We start from the raw sequence: 19337 nt of genomic DNA, 5'->3' as shown, positions 1-19337 counted from the left end.
TTTCTATATATGAATTTGGGGGACACAAACATTCAGACCATAGTACCAGCCAAGGTTAGGACTAAGACTTATGGTTAAAAGTTAGTATCCAGGGTTAGGTTTAGGGATCAGGCAGCTGGTCTCATGGTTCCTGATATTGACATCTTAGTGATGTCTGTAGTGTGGTTAGAAGTCCAGATCTTAAGTAACACAGAAAGACAAGGTGTGAGGTACGTCTAAAGCAGCATTCTCCTCCAAGTGTTCTCCACTCCCTGAGCAGAAACACATACAGTCCTTGCTATGAAGCTGATTACTGGGCTGCCCTTAGTCACGTTAAGTCATTTTTGGAGTCGGGGTCACCAAAATCCAAGAATCACACTTGAAAATGATGGTTCAGGATTGGGGTTTAGAATGGAGGATTAGACATAAAATGGCATTTGTAAGTTTATTTAAACTCTAGTTAGAACTCTCTGAAAATGTGAGTAATCTTTATATCTGGGAAGTTGCCTCTTTGAAATCTGACATCCTGTCTTTCTCTTACTTCCAGATCACTGAGCCCAGGGGAGATGCCGGTTTTCAAAAGGAAGTCACTCCAGACACCAACGGCAGACATGAGGAAGGAAGAGAGGAACCTCTGGTGCACATAATCTAGAAGAACCCAGAATCTTAGAATGAGCTGAATAGAGTTATCATGTCGTAGTCCTTGGAGCTGGGGCTACTTCTAGGAATTCCTGGAGGGACAATAAGAAACCAGCGTTTTTCAAGTTCCATCCCTTCCTAAGGCACCACCCAGATTCTCAGATTGTTGAATTCAAATCTCCCCTGAGGTAGAAGCTGGAGGTCCCCTTATTTATACACTTGGTTGCCATAGTCTAGAACCATTTGAAGGTGGAGTGTAGGGGCTCAGAATAAGAGGGGATTACTTTAAAAAAACTAAAGCCAAGGATTGTGATAGGTAGCGCCATGTGCGCCATAAATTTCATTGGTTTATTTTAGAAATGTAGCCCACAGGATTATTATATCTATTTCATAATTTATATTTATATTTATATATTTATTTTAAATAGTTTTGAAATACTCATGGTTGTGAAAACATGCTGTTCCTACAAACTCTGGTGATGAGTATTGTATCTGCTATATATATAACTTTATTTACATTTTCAAGAGATGTTTTTGTGTTTTTATCTGTTATATTTACATAATATATATATTATATATTTACTTATAGCTAGGTGGGTAGCTCCCCCAAAATCTTGTAAATATAAATTTATATCTTTTAGACTTCCTAATTGAATTGTGAGAATTTAGTTGTACTTTTTAAACTTGCCTTGATGACATGTTTGTATGTTATTTAGAGATTGAAAGAGGACAGTGATATTTCATCTCTCAGGAAAACATAATAAAGATGAAAACTTCTCACCTTCAGGATGTGTGTGGTCCAAAGTCTGGTTTGCCTGTTTGCTGCCAAATGATAATGCTTAACGGGGCTGTGAGGATTCAACCAAGTTTCTTAACTCTGAAAAAGAATCCTGAATTACTTTTCATGTAGAAAACTTTCATGTAGAAAAAGCAGTAGAAGATGCGGCAGACCCTAAGCTAGAGTCTTAAACCAGGAAACAAGGTGAAGATATTGAGGGAGAACAAAGGGAGGAGTAGAAAGAAGGAAGAAAGCGCTCTGGGTACCTGCATAATAATGAAACTCAGAATAAAGGAAAGGCGACCAACAAGACGTGCATCCTGGAAACGGTCCCTGGCCACAGACCCAAGGGCACAAGGGAACACACGCAGCATGTTCTATTTTAATCCTAATGGGAGTCCTTTTCACAACCTCCCACTCCAGGTTCATGTGGTAGAAGGGAAATCTAGAGCGAGTGAAGAAATAGGAGCAAGGAAAAACACGAGGGTGTTGGAGGAATTTCTGGAAAAAAGGAGAAGACAAGAAGAGCTACAGGTGTTCTATAAGATGGGCACGGAGAAGAAAGAGCTAATAACGTGAATACTGAATTATTGGAGAAAAGCATCTTGTGAGATGGGAGCATCAGAGAACAGTGGGACAGTCCCAAATACCAAGCTTTTGTGTCCTTGGGATGTGCCACTCCCACAGCACACACATATGATTCAACAATCAGAGAAGCTCACCTGAGCTTTGGTGACCCATGTTTTTATTGGGGTTTCATTATGTAGGCACAATTGATTCCATCACTGGCCCCGCAATGAACTCAATCTCCAGCCACCTTCCCTTCCCAGAGACTGGGCTGATGTCAAGGGGCTCAAGGCCCCAACCCGGTAATCACGGGGATGGTCTTTCTAGGGTGACTGGCCAGCATCCTAGGTCACCTCGTTAGCATAAACTCAAGTGTGGTCTGAGGGGCCCACCATGAGTAACAGACACTCCTATCACTCAGGAAATTCCAAGGATTTAAAAGCTTCCTCCCAAGAACCAGGGAAAGGGACCAGCCAAATTCTTCCTTATACAACACCCTGACCACGGTCGGGAGCTCCCTCAGAACTCAGCTGGTCAGGGAAGGTAAACAGGTGTAGGCTCAGGAACATTTTAGGTCAGAGCTATGTCAGGGGAGCCTGGAGAAGTCCAAGAATTGAGAAGGACTGAAATAATGGGGTTCTCACAGGCAACTGTAATAGCTCAGGAGATGTGGGAAATTTACGAGATAGGAGCAGCTGATGACATGTGAGTAACCGGGTGAAGAAAAGCCAAAGTAAAAGCATGTCTGTGTGTCAAGAGTCGGGGTGCGGTTGTGGTAAATGAGATCCATTGATGAGCACAGAGCAAACGGAGTGAAACCACCAAGGCCAGAAGTGCTATGGGGACATCAACAGCTGATGGCAACAGCTCTGGGAGATGGACGCACTCTGGAGTGGGACATGGTTGATGGGCTACGGGTAGCAGAGAAACTATATTCAGCAGTCACGGAAACAACTAATAGACAAACTGAAAAGACTCAAAAAATACGAACAAACCAGATTCTCTGTTGCCTCTCACCCAACAGAGATTAGATCTCTAGAAACATGAAGCCCTTTCTAGAGATCACCACCTGTTCAAACCACTGAGCCAAACTCCCGATCATTACTACCTCCTATGGGAAGCAGCTTTGCCGGAATACACCGCAAACAAAGCAAAACACCAAAGTAGTAGAAGGGGAAAATACTAAAGACAGCAAGTCAGTCAGGTTCTATTGCTGCTTTGGATTCACTCCTGGGAGCTGAGAAAAGATGCACCTGGGCTTGACCTGCTCATGAGGTGCACCACTCATTTTTGTTTTCCTTTTTTCTACAGTTTTATTGAGGTCTAATTGATATACACAACCCAGCACATATTTAATGTACACAATTTGATGAGTTTGGACATAGGCAGACCCCTGTGATACTATCACCACAATCAAGGTAACAAACACATCCATCTCCTCCAAAAGCTTCCTTGTGTCCCTCTGCTTTTTGTGTGTGTGCGTGCGTGCGTGTGTGTGTGGTGTTAAGAATACTTAACATCACACACGTATAAGAAACGGTGCTCAACATCACTAACCACCAGGGAAATGCAAGTCAAAATCACAGTTAGATGTCACCTCACATCTGTTAGCATGGCTATCACCAGAAAAAAAAACATAAGAGTTGTCGAGGTTCTGGAGAAATTGGAAGCCTTGTATGCTGTTGGTGGGAATGTAAAATGGTGCAGTCACCATGGAAAACAGTATGGAGATCTCTCAAAAAGTTAAAAATAGAAATACCATATGATCCAGCTATTACAGTAACAGGTATTTATGCAAAGAACATGAAAACACTAATTCAAAAAGATATATGAACCACTATGCTCATTGCAGCATTATTCACAATAGCCAAGACTTGGAAGCAACCCAAGTGCCCATCAATGGATGAATATATAAAGAAGATGTGGTATATATATTCAACGGAGTACTACTCCGCCAGAAAAAAGACAAAATCTTGCCATTTGCAACAACATGGATAGTCCTGGAGGGCATTATGTTAAGCAAAATAAGCCAGAAAAAGAAAGACAAACACCGCATGATTTCACTCATAAGTGGAAGATAAACCAAAACACAGACAGAGAGAACTGTTTGGTGGTTACCAAGGGCAAGGGAGTTGGGGTGTGGGCACAAGGGGTGAAGGAATGCATTTATATGGTGACTGACAAACAATAATATACAACAAAAATTTCACAATCAAGGAAAAAAAAGAAAACCTTGGCATTTGCAACAACATGGATGGAACTTGAGGATATTACATAAGTGAAATAAGTCAGACAGACAGACAAACACTGTATGATTTCACTCACATGTGGAAGACAGACAAACACATAGACAAAAAGGACAGACTGGCGGTTACCAGAGGAAAAGTGGGTGGGGAAAGGGCGACAGTGGTCAAGAGGCACAAACATATGGTGATGGATAGCAATTAGACTTCGGGTGGTGAACATGATGTAGTCTACACAGAAACTGAAATATAATGATGTACACCTAAAATTTATATAATGTTATAAACCAATGTTACCTCAATAAAAAATTAAAGAAAAAAGTGGTTTTGAAAAGCTGGGTTTTTTCACCCCAGGAAAGGGGGAGAAAGGTATCCCAGGCTAATACTCTACTGTGTTATCGCTGAGCTCTGTTAACTAGCATAATAGTTAAACATTCCACTTATGATCATAAGCGGACGTGATACACCCTCTTCCCTCATTTATCATGGTTGTGTGTAGACACTAATTCTAAGCCTTAAACAGTCGAGGTAAGGAAAAGACTAGGGCACCAGGACACAATCACGGAAGAAGCCTGGTGAAGTGGCGACATTACACACATTCCCTTCAATTAAGGGAAAATTTGAATCCCAGGCCCAGGCTGCCAACACCCTCAGCACAGCGCTTCTTAACGACTAGACACCGTGAAAACACTTCAAGTCTATAGCTCGTCTAGCCATTAGGAGGCGCTGTATTTGAGAATTGGCCACTAGGACCAAGGATTCAATTTCCCATTTATCTTCACTCCTGTTAGGGATCAAGGAAAGGTGTCACCTCTACTAGGAGATGGTGAGATTGTGTCCTGGATCTCTGGTCCTTTCCTTGCCGTGAGATCTTTCAGGTTAGAACTGAGATTCGCCCACAACCAGGAGATTGGAAGGAAAGGGTGTCTCATGTTCCTTTAACTGAAATACTAGGAGAAGTTTCAATAAAATCCTAGGATACAATTCATCCCCAGCCATGACATAAATTAATATTATCCGTGGGCACATAGTTTCTCCAGGGAAGGAAAAGAAAATAGAAATTGTAGCTCTTCTAGATTATATAACTAAGGCATAAAAAGTGTAGAAAAATCAGAAAATACAAACCGAAAAAGAAAACAAATGCCTGGCATCTTACTGTGCAAAGAAGATCATATTTATGTTAGGCAAAAAGTCGTTGATCAAAAATAGGATCAGACAGACCATGATTATCGTTATTATTTTGGTGAAATAATATAACCATGTCCTTGGCCAACTGTTTCTTAAAAGTTGGGAGAGAGGATTAAAAATAAAATCTCCTGCCAGCCCAGAAGATCCTCTCCACAAACGTAGAAATAAGCTTTGTAGTCGAATAACCATTCAGCCAAGACAGTGTTGTGCATCACAGGAACCGCTAATGAGATCACAAAGAGAGAAATGAAGCTCCTCTTTCCGGATGGCTCAACAGATACAAGCCATTACACACCCATTCTCAAGATGAACGGTCACTTGCCTCATGTAAAAAGACTTGACAGCACCATTTGCTATGCATTCTTTCAGAGTTCATCCTAAATTCACCTGGTAGTCAGGGTGTCCAACCGTGCAAGTTAATTGCTTCTATCCAAAGGAAAAAGAAAACTTCTCATATCTCTATGACAAGCAGGTCCTTACAGCTCAGAGCAAGGTGCCTGTGCCCAGCCCAAACTCCCCTGGAGACAGAGATGGGGACCTTATCCTCCTTGAGGTTTACATTTTAAACAGATAGCTCTTACCAGGCCCATAAAATACATCCCTGGGTTGTAATGCTGGCAAGAGATTTACCTAGCTTTTAAAAGATTTAGATACATATGAAAGGGACAGAGGAAGTATTCATAGGACACGTTTTCTTGAGGAAATGCCCTAAAAAAGGGAATAATAAGTACTGATTTGTTCAAATGAATGAGCCCACCACCCATTCTTGATTTCCCCAGCTAAACTGCTGCATTAAAGGAATCTCGAATCCCGCACAAATGTGTGGGTCTCCAAAGTTGCTCTTGGAAGGGGCAGCAGGGCCAGGAATGGTCTTTCCCAGCTCTTGCTGCTATTAAGCGTGGCCTGTGCCTGAATTCTCCGGATGCAATGCTGGAATGGGAGCAACGGTGACCACATCTCCTCTAGGCCTGAGCCAGGAAAATGTCCAGGGACCATTTCTCCATGTTCTCCTTTTCACGAGGTAGAGGATGGAAGCTTCTCTGAGCACCTTGGAAGCCCCACAGTGAAGTTGGGATGAGCACCCATCAGCCTGGTTTCCCTCGCTCCATTTCTCACTAGTACTACTGAAGGCCCCTGGTTTCTAAAACAACAAATATTAGAAGCCCGTTTTCCCACCTCAATGAAGAAAATGAGACAATGCTCCTGAAAATGTCTCATAAATGACAAATCTTTATTTTGAAACAAGTTTTTCAAACATAAATAGGCACATTGTTCCTTAGACAACTTTTTGTTAACACTTAAGAGACAGGCAATGAATAACAGAGTACAACGAACCTTCCTTGGGGATCCACCAAGAATATCTCAGCCATGGTGGAAGGGAAGATAAAAGTTAATGACCAAGATTTGCCCTTAATAGTTAGTTTCAGGCACAAGACCCTCAAGGTCAATATCTAGCACCTCTTCTCCATCTCCCTATCACAGAACTCTCTTCTGTGATTTAGCACTCACTGTCATTCTCCTAGGGGCTTCCCTAGGTCTTGTAGGTCACAGAAGGGGAGCTACAGAGACCACTATTCCCTAGAAGTTGACAGATCGGCCAGAATGGGCAGCCCCCGACAAAGGGTGAGCTTCCTAGAGGAGAGGGCAGTTTCTTCATGGGCACACACGCTATTGGGTAGGTGCTCAGGATGAAGCCCGCTCGCAGGTCTCCTTGTCCACATCAGCACCGAGGCTGCTGGAGAGGTTGTCAAGGACCACCTGGCAGGAGGATTGAAGGCTGCTTCAGAAGGTCCACTCACAATGGACTCAGCCTGGCCACAGCCCTGGCATGTGAGATCCAGATCATCATTCACCCCTCGACCCCATTTATATTGCTCAATAGTGACATTGCTTTCTTTAGGATCCCTAGTGCCCTGACCTGGGTGGCACATCCCACCCAGAAATTTCCACATCTGAATTGCATCAACAAGAATGTTAAATGATGCCCCACCTCAGCTCTGTCGAGTTAGAATCTAGGCATCTGTATGTGAATTTCTCCCTGTGATCCTCATGTGGAAAGGATGGTGTCTGCACAGCACTCCTGCTTCACTCTGCTGGTATTTCTGCACTATAGCTACAGCCACTGTTATGTGAACTGCTCCACGAGAGGCAGAGAGAAGAGGAGAGGGGATAGTTTCATTTTCCCCCAAACATCACACCCAAACTGGCTCTTCGGTCCAGATTTGGAAAATGTACCGACATATCCTAAGACGGGCACTGACTAGTTCTAGCATGTCGAGACAAGCTGGCTATTTTCTGCATTTGTGCTTGCATGTGCTCCCACCTTCACAGAAACATCATATTGGGTCTTGGAGATTTTTCCTGTCGCCTTTTTGTGCATGTGACACTTCATTCATAGGATACACAAAAGCTAGTGAAATTTCTGGGTCAAGAATGATATATACACTCAAAATTTGATATGTAGACTAGAGTTTCTTAGTTGGAATTGAGGGGCAGGCTTCAGGCAATCCATGGACTCCCTGAGATCGTGGACACCATGTGAAGTGTGTCTGTATCTGTGTGTGTGTGTGTGTGTGTGTGTGTGTGTATGTGTGGGCACATGTACAGTTTTCTATGGTTTTAGGTTCTCAAAATGTCTCTTGGACTCAAAGATGCCTGGGGCTAGAGGATGTGCGTCCCCCAGCACAGAATCCTGAACATAGAGTCGGTAAACACTGAGCAGAAGACCTTGGCCAAATTGAGTGTTTTAACGTAAGTTTTTAATCCGACAAACCAGTGTACCTGGGTGGTTTTTACATACTTATCCTACTCTTGTAGGGTCTTCCCATTTCCTCTTACCCTGAGTCTTCTTGTCACTCTCCTCCCTCTCCACCAGACCATGCTCTGAAATAGGAATGGGAGGGAGGGACAGAGTCCCACACTTCTCAAGTTTAGAATGGAGAGAATAGGGCATCTGCTGGGGAGGGGTAAGGAGTGATCTGGACACCTTCAGGAGGCTTGTGGAGGATGGTCAGAGGGTGGATCAGTGGCAGGAGGTATGGTTTACCCCTGATCTCCAGAAGTGCACACAGTGGTCTGGCAGTTACATGAGTTTTCCTTCACACTGGTTGCCAGGTTGGAATGACGATGACATCAGAGGCTTCCGACCTTCCTGATTGGAAGGACCAACTCCGCGGTGCTTGGCAGCGGAGGTGGACAACAGCATCTTCTGAGCTTTTCTCCACTCCTAGCTTCTCCGTCTCCTCAGCCTGGAGAAGGGATAACGGGCTTGTGTTCAGCCAGAATCCAGAAGAGGACTTTGGATAGAACAGGGTCTAGGTTTCTTGGAAGGGAAGGAAGAGTTTGGGAGAAATCATGACCAGTCGTCCACCGAGTCCCCAGCCTGAGCACCAGAGCCCCCAGCCTAGCACGTCAGGGTACCCCCTGGAGGTGATAGTGAGTGAAGAAATCCCAGGACCATCAGGTGAGGAAGCTGGAGTGGGAAGGGGTCTGAGAGGTTGACCAGTAAGGAGGAGAGGGAACAGAAGTCAGGAAGGAGTACCTGAGTAGGCTGTGTGTGGAAGAAGGAGAGATGCAGAAAGCCAGGGATTGGAGAGGGAGAGCACAGGAGCTGGGGACAAGGATATACACGTGGAAGGGAAACCTGGGGAGCAAGGGAGGAGGCTTAGGAGATGAGATCCAAGCATGAGAAAAGGGAAGAGAGGAAACAAGTGGAGGCTTCCTTTTTTTCCCCCCAATGGGAGAAAATCTCTATAATGAGGAGGAGTTGTGAGGACAGAGTGAGGGAACAAAGACAAGATGAATGGGGCAGATGGATATCAACAGAGCAGGCTGGAAAGATGGTTAGGGAGAAGGCCAACAGTCTCTGAGACTGGAGAGAATGGAGAGGAGGTTTGGCTGTCTAGGGGGTTTGGGGGACTTGGGTGACCAATGGCCTAATTGTAAAGACAAAAGCTTTAAGTTGTAGCCTGGTTTCTTCACTCAGCCTCCCAGGTAGCTTCCAGCCCCCTGCCTCAGTCCTCTGGCCTCAAGAGGGTGTGGTCAGCAGCCTTCCAGGACGAGACAGACGAAGAGACAGAGGAGGAGAGAGGCCCTAAGGCTGAGGATGTCTGGGTGGTGGAGTCCCTCTGTGGGCTCAAGATGAGACTGAAGCAATAGCAGGTGTCTACAGTGCTGCCAGAGCACCACAAGGCCTTCACCAGACTGCTCGGTAGGAAGAGCCCCCTAACAGCACCCTCAACCCTATTCTTTTTTTAAAAAAAGAAGAAACCTCCAATGACTACCCTTTTCCAGTGGAAAAGAATTCCCTGCCAGTTGCTGACCTCTCCGTCCTTGGAGCAGTGAGTATTAATCACTCATTGGGGACACTTAGACATGACACAGGGTTAGGCTTGTTGACGCAAATAATCTATAACCAACCTGTAAATCAAAATTGAGATGAGTTTATTATGAGCCAAATTTGAGGACCATATAGCCTAAGGCCTTCCTTCGCCAAGGAAGGAAGGGCACCCCAGAAGTGAGGAATACAGAGCGGTATATATTGTCAAAGTGCATGTATCACATGTGACTGGAATATACCTTTTAAAACAGTCACGACATTGCCTAGCCTGCCTAGCCAGCACAGTGATTCACAGAGCAATTGATGAACACAGCAGGTAGCACGTCTGTGGTCAACAGCTGGGTGGTCACAGCAGGTCAGTAATCAATCTCTAGCCTAGAGAGAGAGATGCTTATCCTTAAGGAAATGCTGATGTGGGGGAAGTTACTCTATTTTAAGGGCATTTGTTCTTGTCTTTGTGACATAGTAAATGCTTGAAGCAGATATACAATGCATGTTCAAAGGCCACGTCTGGCCCTTTTGGAAAAATAAGGTCTGGCTTAATTAGTTTTACACCAAATGTCTTCCTCATATACTCCAATATATCCTATTGCTTGCCATTTATTTATCATTTTCCCCCTTTTGATCTATAATCTTTCCATAGAAAGCACTGATGATCAAAATATTGTCCCTCGGCGCCAGGGTGCTTGCTGCCTGCCCTGGGTCCATCATGTCCCTCGGTGCCAGGCTTTTATCTCATTTATTTGGCCAGTTGTCCACGTTGAGGGGAAATAATTGGATATAGTGGACAAGCATAGAAGTGTGTATATAAATATTAACAGAGGAAGCATTTCAAAGGTTTTTGATTAATTTTAGGTTGTTGCACACACATTGTATATGTGCTTTTCTATGACTCCTTATGTGTACATTGTTCACAATTATACAACAAGTACAGTAACAATGATAATAATTCAATATATTTGAAAAGATTAGTTTAAAATGAGTCCTTAGGCATAATCCTTATCAGAAAAGGAAATTTGTCCAGGGTTATAAGATCAATCAACCATCTCAAGTTTCATTACTCCAGCTTACATGCCAGTCTTACAACACTGAGTAAAGAAAACAGCAATTAGTTTGAATATTATGAATAGTACAAGAATTCCAAGATGTAATATACATAGGAACTGCAATCCGGATCGTAAAAGGGAACCGATAACAGGAGGGAGCCAACCAAACAAATCAAGATGAGGTGTAGGATCGCCTAAGGCATTCACCTGCTTTTTCACGTGCTTTAGCAGAGATGACACATTGGAAGACTCATCAGGTATAAAAACATAGCATTCAGTTTGAATTATATGTATATGTACCACCTTGGGATGCAGTTAAAATATCTAATACCATTCTCTTTTTGTGTGTGTGTGAGGAAGATCAGCTCAGAGCTAACATCTGATGCCAATCTTCTTTTTTTGCTGAGGAAGATTGGCTCTGGGTTAACATCCGTGCCCATTTCCTCTACTTTATATGGGACGCCACTACCGCATGGCTTGACAAACAGTGCGTCGGTGTGTGCCTGGGAGCCGAACCTGTGAACCCAGGGCTGCCGAAGCAGAGCGCGTGCACTTAACTGCTGTGCCAATGGGCCGGCCCCAGGCCATTCTATTTTGAAGGACAGTCTTTTTCACTAAAGACATTTTAGTATTTATTCCTACTTGACTATCGTTAAGGGCTTGTGTATGTGATATGACCTCCTTTAGCCCCAAAGAAGGAAAAAATATAGCAAGCTGTTTGGTGGCCCTACCAGTGGAACACTGAAAGAACGCATCTGGCCTTAAAGAGAGGAAGATTGGCAACAGGTGTTAGTTCAGTGTGACTCCTTCTCTGCATTCAAGGGAAACTCAGGGTGCAGCATTTTAGCCATCCAGGCAGTAGCCAAGGCTAGCGATTTGTTCCACATAACCACTGAGTTCCTTTAGGAGCCACCCGATAAATGCCTAGCCTTCGAGCCTAGTCTGTTCCAAATCAACCACTTTAAGTATGACAGTATTTTGAAAACCTTAAATGGAATAATTATAAAATAGGTATACAGTTTAAGCATAACAAAGGTTTAAATGAGGAGATATAAGGTTGGGAATACAGGCCTAGTCCGGAGTCTTGGGACAGCTGGCTACACAGATGCCGTCTTCTTCTCATCCCGGTTTGGAGATATTTGTATTGGCCAGCTGAAGTCAGGTATCAGAAATAGGAACTGAAACCCACTCAGGTGGAGAAGCTTCTTTTTTAAAACGAGAATGTGAATCCATGAATCTATGTCTCTTGATTCTGCAGTACATGAATTGGTTCAAAGTACCTAGTATGGTCCTTTCCAACAGGGCTGCAAAGAGTCTTTTATTTGATGTCTCTTTTGATAAATAAATTCTCCAGGTCCACGATCCTTAAGGTCTGGGAGCTCTCTGTGAAAAGCATCAGCTACAAACTTATTATTACCATTTTTTTCTTTAGTGTCTCAATGAGACCTTGACAATAATTAAGATATTTTCTTTAAGCAAAGTTGGTTCATACACTTCTCTGTCTAATTGCATAGGTCGTCCAGTTATTATCTTGAAAGGAGACAGTCAATGTTTACCAAAGGATGGAGATCTAAGATTGAGGAGCATTAGCAGAAGAGCATTTGGCCATGAGAGATTAAATGCTTCTGAAAGCTTTGCCAATTGAGTTTTGATTGTGCTATTAGTTCTTTCCATCAATCCTGAGGATTAGGGATGGTAAGCACAGTGGAAATGCTGCATTACTGGCCAAATATCACAAATAGATTTAATTATTTGTCCAGTGAAATGAGTTCCACAGTCACTATGTAACTCAGTAGGAATTCCTCAAACAGGAACTATTCTCTCTAATAATAATTTGTCTAAAGCCATTGCTCTTCTGCAAGGAAAGGCCTCAATCCAATATGAGAACACATGGATCATTACCAAGTTGTATTTATATCCTTGAGATGGTGGCATTTGGACAAAATCCAATTGCCATATCTCAAAGAGTCCCTTAGGAAGGGAGAGTGATATGACCTCCTTCTGATCCATGAAATAGTTTCCCTAGATTATATTTTGGGCATATAACACAACAAGTGCTCAAATAGGTACTATGTGGGTTTTTTTATTGGACCCTAATCATATCTGTGAGGCGGTGTCAAGAATTCCCCCTTTTGACTGCTATATCTGTTTCTTTTCTTCTGTGGCAATTTCTTGAGCCTGTAGAAGGAAATCTTTTATGGGGTTAGCAGAGTTCATAGGAAGTAACAGGCATTCTCAAGGCTGGACAGCATACCCAGCTTGATACTGTCTTGCTTATCATTTAAGTAAGACCCATCTGTAAACCAAATTAGATAACAGAATGCAGTCATGGTCTTTTCCTCGTGATGTTGGAAGCAAGGCAGCAGGGTTAAAATAGTGAATAATATTTACCTACACAATATAACCTAAGAAGGTTTATCATTTACCTGACAATGTTTCCCATGCAATTTAGTATACCAAACAACCCTAATTGGTTTAGTATCTCCCGCTTTATAGGAAGAGAGAATAAATTTCTTAGAGAAGTCCCAGGAGCCCTTTGAAAATTCTCAAAGAAAAAGTCGAAAGAAAGACTTTATTTAAGATATGAATTTTGGGGAGATTGGCAAAAATATGAAAAGGTTTTAAAGCACTTGGTCAGACAAGAACAAGAGGTTGCTGATCTTGTCGCTGTGAACCAATGCTTAGTTATCCATTCAAACAAAGTGACAACAGAAACAGTCAGCTGCAAACAGAGCATTAAAACAGTAAAAAAATATATTTAAAAAAAAGCCTTAATAGAGAGACCTCAGTCTTTTGAACAAAGGAAATTACCTTAACAAAACATAGATCTCTGTCTTTTAGGTAAACTTATTCAAAGGTAAAGAAAAACCTTCTTATATAATAAACTCTATCAAGACCAGACTAAGCATTTAAGAAAATTATCCTTTTAAGAGAAAGAGAAAACCAAATTCTAATTTTTGTACCAGCTTACTTCTGATATTAAAACTTATTCCCTTCATTAAATTTATTTTAATCTTAGCCAACTTGATCATGCATAAAACTCTTTCCTCAGGATTCCTCTTCAACAAATCTTCTGTAACTTATCCTTTTACATTCAGAATTTGTCCCATGCCTTTTTTTTTCCCTTTCTAATACTTTAGGACAAATTTATCTTTCTTAACCAACCAAACAAAAATATTTCCTTTCTTTATACCTTCTTTACTGAAAACATACATCTTACTTTCCTTGAATACAAAGATGTTTCCCTTATTGATTTTTAGTAGCTCTAATCATATATTAGAACTTTTAACCCTTAGAAACCTAATTTCTAGGAAAAACTAAGCAAGCAATTATAAACTTTCTTTTACATTAGCTTTTCATGGCTTCGCAAACTTATAAATACCTTTTATAATTTTTAAAAATATTTTACTTCATAGTACAATCTTTTAATAAAACACATGACATGTTTACTAATAGATCCAAAAAACCTTTTAGTTTCTCTGTAATAAGAAGCCAAAAGTAGATAAACTTATAATTAATGTGTAATATTTTATCATACAAATCATTTTTGTAAGTGCTTACTTTAAGCCAACAGAGCTCTTAATTTTAGCCATACCATCCAGAGGTAAAATATCACACACATATAACATACATATAGACACACACATAACTAACAAACATATGCAACTAAGATTTTATGGCCTCTGTTTTAAAAATTTTAGCAGTTTGTGTCTGCAAAAGCTTCTTTTCCCATTTTTTGTCTTTCAGTCTCAGGAATCTGGGATGGGCTAGATATTTCCTTTTATTAAGCACCTGTTCAAGACTCTAGAGTTTGGAGGGGAGGCTGGCCGCATGGGAACTGGTCAGGCTTTTAGAAGCTCGATTTCCTGCTTTTCTTTTAGTTTCATTTTGCTATAAAGTCTGAACAATTTCCAGTGACAGTATAGTGGGTCAGAAGTGTGCTGCCTGTGAGTGTTACTCCCTAAAGAAAGGTCGTAATCACTGTCTTACGTGCCTTGTTTTTTCCCGCCGGCCGTGTAAGACCACCATGGGGGCACAGAGCGCATGGGTCACCAACCCTCATAAGCACATCCCAGGAAGAGCCATTAATTAATTAACGTGAATGATAGTGGAGTTCTCTATGTGACTGCTACACGTCGTGAGGATCACCTCTGACACTCCCGCTGAGGTTCTCAGTCACCTGAGAATGTCTTTCAACCAGGAGGAGCAATGTCCCTTTTCTTCAGAGCTGAACACATTCAGCCTCTCATTTACCAAGCAGTTTGTTCAGACTTTTATAAACATAATTCTTTCCAAATTAAAAAGGTCAGCCTGCCCCATTCACTCCAAAAGTTCCCCCTAGGCTCCCCTGGCCTAGGAAATTTCCCCTAGGTTTCTCTTTCCCAGGAAACCCCCTCCAGGTTCCTGTTACCTAGGATATGTACCAGTACACCCTTAAGACACCTAGTCTTAAGGCTTGAAAAAGCTCAAATAAACTCTGGACCATCAACTTAAAATAAGGAGGTCCAGGTTTCAGGAGAATTCACCAGAGTCACCTGAAGAATGCAGTGATCCAGGGGGGCTCAATGGGCCCCTACTGGCACCAAATGCCAGTTCAGTGTAGATGCCAGGTGGTGTCTGGCGGGTTACTCTGAAATTCTGCCACGACTATGCCAAGAAATGTTGACACAAATAATCCATAACCAATCTATAAATCAACATTGGGGTGAGTTGACTATGAGCCAAATTAGAGGACCATACAGCCTGGGGCCTTCCTTCCCCAAGGAAGGAAGTGCACCAAAGAAGTGGGGTGTACACAGTGGTTACACATCATCAAAGAGCATATATCACATGTGATTGCAATGTCCCTTTTACAACAGTCACGAGATTGCCTAGCCTGCCTAGCCAGCACACGGACTCACACAGCATTGGTAAACACAGCAGGTAGCAGGTCTGTGGTCTCCAGCTGGGTGGTCACAGCAGGTCAGCAATCAATCACTAGCCTAGGGAGAGAGATTCTTATCCTTAAGGAAATGCTGAAGTGGGGGAAGTTAGTTTATTTTAAGGACATTTGTTCTTGTCTTTGTGACATAGTAAATGCTTGAAGCAGATATACAATGCATGTTCAAAGGCCATGTCTGGCCCTTTTGCAAAAACAAGGTAGGGCCAAATTAGTTTTACACCAAATGTCTTCCTCATATACTCCAATATATCCTATTGCTTGCCATTTATTTACCAGGCTAGACTTGGAAAGGGTGTGCATTTGGGATAAGAGATCTTGGTTTCAACTGTCCCTCTGAGACTTCTTAACTCTTACTGGCCTTTAGATACTCAATGCCTTCACCAGTGTGAGCGAGATAATAAGGCTGTCTTTGCAGCCTGATGCGACTGTCAGTTGAGAAAATGACTCTCAATGACTTCATGGCCTCTGCAGTGTACATTCACACATGATGAGGGAGCATCACTGTCATGTAAGCTCTGAACCATGGAGACGTGTTATGGACACCCACCTCCCACTCAGCCACGCCAAACAAGGCAGTCACCATCTTTCCTTGTCCAGTGAATGGTCTGCTTGCCCCTTTTCCCATCAACCTCCCCCTTGCCCACAACCCAAAAACTTCTCCAAGGGAGGCATGGTTCTCCTCCTTGCTCTGGAATGTTCCTAAAGCAATCTTCTTCTGGTTGTCGACCTAACAAATGCCCTCTCTTCTCAGAGGATCCCGTCATTAAAAAATTCCTAGCCTGGGACAGAGATCTGCTGCTATCTGACAAGGTATGATTGTTCCCCACTCAGATGTCTTCCTGGTCCAGCATCTCTCCTGGGGCGGGGGAGTGCTTTCAGAACCTACAGTTCACTTCTCTCTTCAACCTGACACCTTCTCAACAGGTCCCTTCGTGGTCCTCGTAGTTTCTTGCAGATCCTCAGGGACCTGAGCTCTCAGCGTGCCCCTTTGGTTGTTGCCACCTTAAGTTCTCTCTCCTCTCAGCTCCTGAGGACTCCCCTTTGCTCCAGCTTCTCAAAGACCCTCCTGCGCCGGCAGTCCTAAACACAGGCCTTCAAACCAGTAGAGCCTGCCGTCCGGGGAGCATCAGAAACTCCGGCCCACCGACGTCCCCTGTCCTCCCCAACTGAGCAGGCTCACCCAACACGGGGATTTCTTCCCTGAGCAGCAGAGACAGCTGCCCCCATGCTCCCGCACCCTTATCCTGCTCTTCCTCCTTAGGATGTAACCTCTCCTTTGTGTTTTTTACCCTCTTTCCATCAGTATCTCCTGGCCATGGTCATAGCTTATTTCAGCCGGGCTGGCCTCTTCTCCTGGCAGTACCAGCGGATTCATTTCTTCATTGCTCTGTGGGTATTTCCCCTCCTCCCGTCAGTCAATCTTCCCGACCCTTGGAGGGTGGAGGGAGAGAAAGAGGACTTTGACCTTTCCTCTGTCATGCCATTCTTTGTAAAAACAAACAACCCTACCATCAGTGAAAAGAAAGAACACCCTCCTGAGAGGAGGGAAAGAAAGAGCTGACACACCCTGCCCCCAAGCAAAGAGGCTTGAGAAGGTGCCCTCTCTGATCCTCTGTCTCTCTCCTCCCAGATCAACACCAAGTGTCCTTGTCCTCCTCCTCTGGGTTCCCAGGACAAAGGCCACAGTTCAGGCCCCCATTACCTCACACAGATCTATTGTACAATACCCTCCCCTCCTGTGTTTTCTACAAGTCTCTCCCCAGGCCAGATGGCTTTATTTCCCTGAATATCCTTCCAAAACACAGGTCTAACCCCTTCACATCCTCTTTCAGAATTCCCTTGGCTCAGTGCCTTCTAAACCAAGGCCAGAATCCTCAGTCTGAATTCAACCCTCCCTACAATCTCCATCAAAACTGCTTCCTGTCCTGACATCTCATTCCTTTGTTCCACTGCGCCTTCCTAATACTCTTCCCTCTGCTTCTATATTGTGCTTTCTGTCTAGGTGTCTCTCACCCATATTTATCTGAAGAAAACGACCTCTCAGAGTCGGTTCAAACACCGAAACCTTCATGTTGCCTTCCCTGACCTCCCTAACTTCCACATCCCGGTAGCACTTACTTAAAATCCTATGATAATATGATAGCTTGGATTATAGTTATTTCTTGTCTCTCCCTTCCTCCTCTTCAACCCTTTAGACTAGGCACCTGTTGAAGGCAGGTATGGTAAAAATATCAATGCATTCTTAAAATACTCAGCACAATTCTTTACATTTTGTAAATGTTTAAGTTATATTGAGCCTACGAGGTAATCAGTATTGCGTTTGCCTAGAGGATAAAGCATTCATTCATTCATTCAACAAAACCTTATAAAGTACATCCTCCATGCCAGGGAATATGAGGTGATGGGGAAAGAGATTCAAGAAGTGCTGTTGAACTAATGCATCAATAGGCACCAAGCCTATGTTAGTCATTTGTTAGGAAGAGATGAATTGAGAAACAGACCACAGCCCCTTCCTGCCCTCAGGAGCTGCCTATGTGCTTACAATCTAAGGACACAGCTGTGCGCACAGACAGGCAGTTGAAGGGTGGAGGGGTTTTGGGCTTTGTCTTCATCATCAAGGTGTGAGAGGCGTCCTTCAGGTCATTGCCCAGCAGTGGTTTTTTTTTTTTTTCAGTGAGGAAGATTAGCCCTCAGCAACATTGGCAGCCAATCCTCTTTGTTTTGCTGAGGAAAACCCCAGGGTGTCGAAGCAGAGCTCACAAACTTAACCACTACATCACCAGGCCGGCCCCGTGACTTCTCAATGACTTGGCAGCACTCTGCGACACTGGGCAGGGCTCCCGTAGGTCCTGTGTGAAGATGATCAGCCCATGTCCTTTCTGGGAAGCTGACCTCAGGCGGGGGTCCTTCCTGGTCCCGCTCCTCACCAGCATGCTGATGTCTTTCCCCAGCTACCTGGCCAACGACATGGAAGAGGATAACCAGGCCCCTAAACAGGCCATCTTTTCCTTCCTCTATGGGGAGAACCGCGCCAAGCGCCCCGTTTCACAAACTGCGATTCCAATTCATCCGTTCCATGGACTGGAGGATGAGGGTCTCCCAGGAAGAGTGCGAGGAGGTGGGTGGGCTGTGTGGATTTGGGAGAGGGGCAGGGGCCGATTGCAGAGAGAGGGGATCATGGGGAATGGAGTTGGGATTTGGGGAAGAGAAGGAATTGGAGGCTGGACAAGAGAGGGCGGGGTCCACCTGGAGAGTCATCATCTCTTGAGGGGGCTGTTTGTCTTTCCAGATCCAGGCTTTTGATCCAGAGCTCTGGGTGTGGGGGTGAGATCGCACCCTCCTGCCCTAGAGATCCAGGGACCATGGAGGTCTGAGGTCACCGGCCTGAGGGAAGGTAGGTCTGTGTCCTGTCAGGTATGGACAGGATGATTTCTCATCTTTTTTGGAAATCTGAGGAATCCAATTGCAGGACCCACAGTTATGGGCCCCCCACCCCACATCACCCTTCCACACACTGTGAAGTAGACCATCCAAGCGCACAGCCAGACACTGACTCAGCTCCCAGCACAAACTGACAACCACACACAGGCACGACCTCGGTGGGGTGGGTGGGCAG

The 19337-nt window shown here is 43.8% G+C and overlaps 1 long non-coding RNA gene and 1 pseudogene across 6 annotated transcripts in view; one reads left to right on the top strand and one right to left on the bottom strand.

Annotated features, from left to right (window-relative positions):
* Positions 1-7966: 7966 nt before the first annotated feature.
* LOC147913655 (uncharacterized) overlaps positions 7967-19337 on the bottom strand; it is a 29049-nt gene continuing 17678 nt past the window's right edge. For 2 of the 6 annotated variants that reach the window (XR_015548609.1, XR_015548604.1), the window contains exon 5: positions 9637-18676. This is a non-coding gene — a long non-coding RNA (uncharacterized LOC147913655). Of the gene's footprint in view, positions 8643-9634; positions 18677-19337 lie in introns of those variants that run through there. The other 4 variants (XR_015548605.1, XR_015548608.1, XR_015548603.1 and 1 more) reach the window with 4 other exon arrangements.
* LOC101403363 (speedy protein E4-like) lies at positions 8743-19070 on the top strand (annotated as a pseudogene).

This window comes from Ceratotherium simum, chromosome 26, assembly GCF_057802395.1.
Source record: "Ceratotherium simum simum isolate JZ-2026a chromosome 26, ASM5780239v1, whole genome shotgun sequence".
Classification (NCBI taxonomy): Eukaryota; Metazoa; Chordata; class Mammalia; order Perissodactyla; family Rhinocerotidae; genus Ceratotherium; species Ceratotherium simum.
This window is presented reverse-complemented; position numbering and strand designations above follow the sequence as displayed.